The 7,322-nt window shown below is 41.1% G+C and overlaps 1 long non-coding RNA gene across 1 annotated transcript in view; it reads left to right on the top strand.

Annotated features, from left to right (window-relative positions):
- The first annotated feature begins 1,829 nt into the window (after positions 1–1,829).
- The window catches only part of LOC311525924, a 68,607-nt gene continuing 63,114 nt past the window's right edge, over positions 1,830–7,322 (top strand). Inside the window, exon 1 of the long non-coding RNA XR_014712897.1 lies at positions 1,830–2,035. This is a non-coding gene — a long non-coding RNA (uncharacterized lncRNA). The remainder of the gene's footprint in view (positions 2,036–7,322) is intronic.

Here is a 7,322-nt window from a genome sequence, read left to right as displayed (position 1 = left end):
ACATGCAAGTCTAAACCTAATACAGTAAGAAAATGATTACAGATTAAATCTCACCCTCCAAGATGTTCCAATAAGCCTCTTTTACAGACTAGCCTCCTTCTAGTCTGGGTCCAGCAATCACTCACACCCTTTTGGTTACTGTCCTTTGTTCCTGTTTCTTTCAGGTATCCTTTGGGAGTGGAGAGGCTATCTCTTGAGCTTAAATAGACTTTCTCGTGTGGGTGGAGACCCCCTCCTCTCTCCTATCCAGAATTCAGATCCAAGATGGAGTTTTGGAATGACATGGGCAAGTCACGTGTCCATGCATGAGTGAGTTCTTTACCAGCCAGGCCACATTCCTGGGAAAGCTCAGGTATGGATTGATGTCTCCAAGTTCATTGTTAGCTTAAGTGTTTCTTGACTGGGCACTTACTGAGAATAGTCTTTTCTCAGGAAGCTGACCAACTACTTCACTGAGGCTACTTAAAATTAAACAAGTACCTAGCCAATATTCATAACTTTGTATACGAAAATGATACATGCATACAAATAGGATGAAAATATCCAGTAGATCATAACCTTTGCAGAGATGTTACATGGCATATCTGGCATAAAACATATTCCAGTTATGTCATATTTACTTTCATAAGCATATTTCCATAAAGCATTATGGGGTGCAACGTCACAATTCAAAGAGGTACACTTAGATATCAGCATAGTTCAAAGTGAAGCTCCTTTCCCAGACCTGTCACCTTCTGTGCTGCACAACCCAGCCACACACGCTTTGGGTTTAGGTGCTTCAGTTTGCTTGGGTAATAATGCTGACTATGCCAGAGAGCTGTTATTCTCTTTTATCTACATCTGCAACTCTTTTAGCAGACTTTTGCCTCCTTCCACTTGTGTTAGTGGAGAGGAACATCAGCACTCTAAATCAGCATCCAGTACATTATTATGGCATGCATGGATACAAACGCAAGTTTTAGCACTCCCTGGATTTCACTGAGTACTTACTCATACCTCATCACCACAGTATCTGGGCCTCCCATTATGTTAAGATGAAAATTTGAGCAGGTCAGATTTTTTTTTGGGGGGGGGAGGTTAAAACATTTTTTCACTGAAAAATGAGTTTTCTATCAAAGATAACGTTTTTGCAGAAAAAAATAATGTCAGGTAATCTTTTTTTGAAAAATGTGATGACGTTGGTCTTGGACAACCAAAAAGTTTTTGGTTTTCAGCTTTCGGTGCCCCCCACCCTTTTCTTTCTCTTTTTTCCTTCTTCTTTTGTCAATGGGAAAAAATTCAGTTATGAAAAATCTAATATTTTCCCCTGTTTTTGTAAAAAAAAAAAATAGAAATACTGGAACAAAATTGCTGGCAAAGTGAAATGTTTTATTTGCTTTGGAATATTTTTTGCAGAAAACACCTTCTAGAGTTTGACCAACCCAAAACAGTAGAGGTAACGGGGTAAAATTCTCTGGCCAGTGTTGTACATGAGCTCAGACTAGATGATCTATTCTAGTTTTATAATCTATGAATAACAATTTTCTTCCTTCTGCACCATAAGGAAGCAAGTTTAGAGTTTGTTTTTTTTAGTGACTGAACCCATGAGAATGTGGGTGCATCTTCACTGCAAAAGAAAAGAAAACTCTGTGGCAGTGAGTCTCAGAGATCAGGTCAACTGACTCAGGCTCACAGGGCTCATGCTATCAGGCTAGAAATAGCTGTGTAGGCATTCCCACTTGGGCTGGAGCCAAGGCTCTAAAACCTGGTGAGGGGGGATGGATCTCAGAGCTCCAGCCTGAGAGACAGTGCTTCACTGCGATTTTTAATCATTTGACTCAGGCTGTGAGACTTGCTGATGCATTTTGATTTTTTCCCCACCACAGTGCAGAGGCACCCTGAGGATACTACTGTGAGAAAGTCCAGGTGAAGGTGTGGGTCTGAATGTAGTGAGGGTAGAGGTTGCTCTTATTGTCCTGGTACTGAGTATCATAGCCTTAGTCCAGCTCTGGTGCACGTCCTTGCTCGACAGTATCGTTGGTCCAGTGGAATGCAGGTATGATATAGAGCTTTGAAAATCAGGCCAGCTCCCTTGAACTGGACTCTGTGTTCAATGGAAAGCCAGTGTTGCATATCTGAGTGATGTACTCCTGGTGGTCTGTGCTTCTGAACGGGTGGGCTTATGTATTCTGCATGGCTTTTTAAAATAAGTTTTGCAGTGGGACCCAGATCTTCAGCTGGTGTAAATCAGGCTAGCTCCATTGAAATGAACAATTCTATAACTCTGGCAGTATAGAACCTGGGGGTGTGTGAACATGTGTAGGTGGAAGCAGAACATAATTTGATTCTGCTGTCTGTGGTGCTGGAGACAATATAAACATCCTGCCATCCTGATATCATTGTGTTATTGTTAAAATATTTGGTAGATGCAAATAGGAGCTGAGATGTAATAGTCTTTATATGGCATTGCTAAGAGCAAAGTATGAACACCATGACAACAAGAAGCCTGCAAGCTGTCATGTTATTTGTGTTCAACTTGCAGAACAGAATATAAAAAGGCGTCAGCTAACAGATATCCTGAGCATCAGTAGGAATCAGGAGAGGAGGAATAGAAGATGTTGAACATGAAGAAATGTACAGCAATACACTCTGGGAGCTATAATCGTTGTCGTACCGTTATTTTTTCTAAGATGATAATCAATTATTTAAAACAAAACAAAAAATCCACCCCAACCCATCCCCTTCAAACACAAGCACTTTAACCTTCAGAAATCATCCACCCTCCTATGTGTGACGTTGAAGGAATTTGCTAACCAAAGGAGACAGCACATGAGAAATCCTTTTAACTTACTATAAATTACAGAACCGCTGACCAATTATAAACTTGACATGCATGGCTGAGGGGATCTGCGGAAATATCTTTCAAAAGAGCTGAGATAAAAGTACTTCAGACAGGAGACAGAAAATAGATGAGAAGGATTGAACAAAAAGCATGAATGGGTAGCATTGCGTCTATGGAGATTGTTGCCAGTAATGCTGCTAATAATCCAAAGGCCACTGCCGAAGTTAAGGATTGTGTCTAAACTTTGTTGTTGTTTAAAAAAAAAAAAAAGTGAAAGAAAACTATCTCTAGCTTCGAGCAGTTCAGACTATCAAATCCTGATTCATTATATCGGCGCACCTTGTGTAGTCATATACACCAGTACAAAATGGTTTTAAAACACTATTGTTCTAGTAGAATTTACACCTTCCTTTGCACTGGTGGACTTGATTAAACAAAGTACAGAGCAGTGGAGAATGAGACTCATTGCTAAGTGACAAACAATTAGAGAGCAAATCCTTCTTGTCTTAGGGCAGGTTTACACGACAGTGGGGATAACGCTCTGAGATTGATCCACCGGCAGTCGATTTAGTGGGTCTAGTGAAGACCCGCCAAATCGACTGTAGATCACTCTCCAGTTGACCCCTGTACTCAACCCAAGATGAGAAGAGTAAGGTAAGTTGATAGGAGATTTTCTCCTGTCGACCCCCCTGCAGTGTAGACCCCACGGTAACTTGACCTAAGGTACGTCGACTCCAGCTACGTCATTCACATATCTGGAGTTGCGTAGCGTAGGTCGATTTACCATCGTAGTGTAGACATAGCTTTACTCATGTGATTAACTTCAAGAAGACTATTTGGGCGATTAAGGTGAGCTGAGTTTTGAAAGACACAAGGCTTACGCATATTTCAAAACCTGAGCTTTTATCTACAATTGCCTACAGAGGCACTATGCTTTTGATATCATTGCCGAGTGGATAGTTTCTGGAATATGCTTCCAGAAATCATGATACACAACTCAATATGCTGATTGGCTGGCAATTCTCTCTGTCTTTGGTTTTTCTATAGCTCCTAGTGCTGCAATACATAAGCACTGAGAATTGATAGTAAATACAGCAATGCAGTATTATTCGTGGCGATGCTAAGCAATATTTTAGCATTCACTCCCCTCTAGAACAAATTTAATTTGTACATCAGAATATGAGGTTTCATCAGGGTATACTACCTAAGAAAGCTGAGATTTTCCATGTCATAGATTCAGCATAACCAGTTTCCTTGAATGACCTACAGTAACTAATAAATCACTCTATATTACACCACTTATAGAATACCAGGAAGCTGAAATAGTAATTTAGCACTTGGCTTCATTAATGATGAACCTTACTAAAACTATGAAAAATTCTGCTGACAGGCCATCTGTTTGCTGTCAGCTAGGAATTGATGGCATGGCCCTAAGCTACATTAGATGCAGAAGAGCCCCTTGCAGAATTCAGCAACTGATCCCAAGAAAGTAAACTTCCTAGTTGTGTGTTCGCCTTATCTGCTACTGTACAAAACTAATATCTTTGAAACCAAGGGAGACACAGAAACAAAAAAAAAAGATTGTGGCATACTGTTCATTTAAAAATCAAAAAACAAAAAAACCAACCGGGAGATTTTTTATTTTTGTCCTTAATAGAGTAGGATTGCAGAATAATACATGTTCTTCTGAGGTTCATAACACCCAAGCTTTGGTTTTCACAGGGACAGATTGCAGAAGTCTGATTCATGATGGTGTCTACTTGCTCACGAGTGGTACCTCTGAAGTCACTGGGCCTGTTCAGAAATGCTCCCTGAGGCAAGACAGGGTTTTTCTGTCTGACACAGAGAGTGTATCCAATGTAAGCATGCAGGCTGGGGTTTCCGTTGGAATTCAGCAGAAGTTGGTTGCCTACTTTGCTTAAGTACCTTTGAAAATCCCAGGCATAATTGACCTTTATTTATTATTTAGACAGGATCTATTTTTGTGGCTAAGGACTGGACCAGGACATACCAGATATGGGTTTCATTCCTGGCTTTGCTGCAGACTCCCTGTTTGACAATGGGCAAATCACCAGAGACTTGGTCCAAATGCAACTGGAATCAATGAAAGCTTTTCTGTTTAATTCCATGGAGTTGGACTGGGCCCTTAATCTCTCTCTCTCTCTGTCCCAATTCCCCATCTGTAAAACCCCAGGGATAATAATCTTTCCTTTCTATCACCCTTTGTCGCTTATATTTATTTAGATTGTAAACTTACTGGGCAGGAACTGTCCCTTACTTGGTGTTTGTACAGAAGCCACCCCCAAAGGGGTCTTTAAATGCTACTGTAACACACAGCAATATATAATGTATTTAACCAGTTGCAGTGAAAACATGACCTTTAATGAAAATGCTTGCTCCCTGGTGCAACTCCAAATCTGCTCCATGTGACTGGTTCCTTCCTGACAGCTCAGTTTTGGTTACTGCATTCCCTAAGTCTTGAAAATGACTGCACAGAGCTTCCCCAGGAAATGTGGGGGGCAGGCCATCTGTCTGCTGCTGTGTTGTCTGAAAAGGCTTTTTAAAGTGAATGAAGCACAGTGAAACACTCACTGTAAAAGTAGCAGTTACTAACACTTTATATAGCCACCTCTCATCCTGAAAGAAATCCAAGCACCTCATGGTTCCCCCTCTTGCAGGGTACTGAGTGTCAGTGTGAACTGGGGGTTGCTCAGCACATTGCAAGAGCCAATATCTAAGGTACTGATTTGGCTCTTCCATTACCTCAGAGTTATTAGTGTATTTATCCTCACAACAGGAGGTTGGACAGTGCTGCTGTTCCCATTTTACAGATGGGGAACTGAGGCACAGAGAAAGTAAGCAACTTGCCCAAGGTCACACAGGACGCCTGTGGCAGAGTAGGGAATTGAACCTGTGTCACCAAGTCCTAGGCTAGTGCCACGGGACCATCACACCACACTTGCAGTTTCAAGCCCTTTATACATATAGCACCAATGAAGCTAGCTGGGTGGACACCAGCTAGTTGACAGTACTTTGGATAACTGGGTGAAGATGTTGTGGCAAGGACCCTGGACAAATGCTTACTCTTACAGAACCTACCACAGGATCTTTAATGTGTGCATGGAATAACCTGGATCTCACTTTTTAAAAAAAGTCTCATCTGAAAGATCCGCACACAGTAAACTTCATGGAACTCAATTTATCTGCCTGAGAAAGATAAAGGGCTGAGTCAACCCTGCTGGGGTTTGCAATAAAAGGAGCTGATCAAATTATTGAAATTGTTGGCTTCTAGCGCTCTACTGTAATGATAAAATAACAATGATTTACTGGTAGGTTTATATAGCACCTTTCATTCAAAAGCATCCCAAAATGCTTTACAAACTCATACACAGGCTATATATAGGGATTTCTCACCCACCGCTGACAGGCAGCCTCCTCCAGGGTGAATCATGGGGGCTACTTACCAGCGCTCATCAACAGTACAGAACAATTCAGAATGTAGAGAGATGATGATAATTGTGGGGCTGATTCTTATCTCATTTTACACATATATTTCATTGGAGTAACTCGTCAAGTTAGACCAGAATCTGCCCCTTTTCTAATTAATCTGGAAGGGGGAATGTAGTCTCTCTGTCTGATGTATGACCAGCATGCCAAGGTTATTAGCAACCCTGTTCTTCCAAAAAACACAACAGAGATCTAATGGCCACATTTGGATCTACATTTTCTATCTCCTCAGAAAGACAGCACCTCCCCCAGCATATCAGCCTTCTGGGGAATTGGTTTAGCACTGACTCAGAGGTAAGTGTGCCACCCACTAAATCACCATCAGCATTTCCATAGTGGTTCCTTAGAAGCTTCCCAGCAAAGCCCTGCCTATGCCCAACCTTGCTTAGCCTGTAAAATGTTAACATGATCACATCATAAGAGGTCACAATAGCAGGCCAGCACTGCCCTACTGTGGTTACACTGTCTGCTGGAGAGACATCAAAACCACAGAGAAAGATGAAAGACAGAAGAGAAAAATAATCAGTACCACGTTAAAATGAATTGGGTGCATAGGTAGTATTATTGAGCTATTTGTTCCATGTGCTACTTTAGTGTAATGCTCTTTTTGTGCAATGTTTCGTTGAATTAGCATCTCAGTTGTCACAAGGAGCATCCGTTCTCACAAGGGCATGAAAAGAAAGACACCTTGTTGTTTTGCATTAATCAGTGAGAAATGGCATTGAGTAGCAGCAGCATTATCAAGCAATTTTTAGAGCCTGACTCAGAGTTAGATTTAACTGGTGCTGAGCTATGAAAGCCTCATGAAACCATCACAGAACAAACACCACTGTAAAAATCAAATCCCTTAAACCTTGAAGAATTGGAATTTTACAAGCTATTGTATTTTTATAGCTTTTAAATGCAGGGGAAATCCCTTACATTGTCAATAGACTGATAAAAGAAATAGAGACAGGGTAGAAAGCATAGACTACACTCTTGAAGCTGTATCATT

This window comes from Lepidochelys olivacea (assembly GCF_965140295.1).
Source record: "Lepidochelys olivacea isolate rLepOli2 genome assembly, chromosome: 9".
Classification (NCBI taxonomy): Eukaryota; Metazoa; Chordata; order Testudines; family Cheloniidae; genus Lepidochelys; species Lepidochelys olivacea.
Note: the sequence above shows the minus strand (reverse complement) of the source record. Positions and strands in the feature narration are given on the sequence as shown.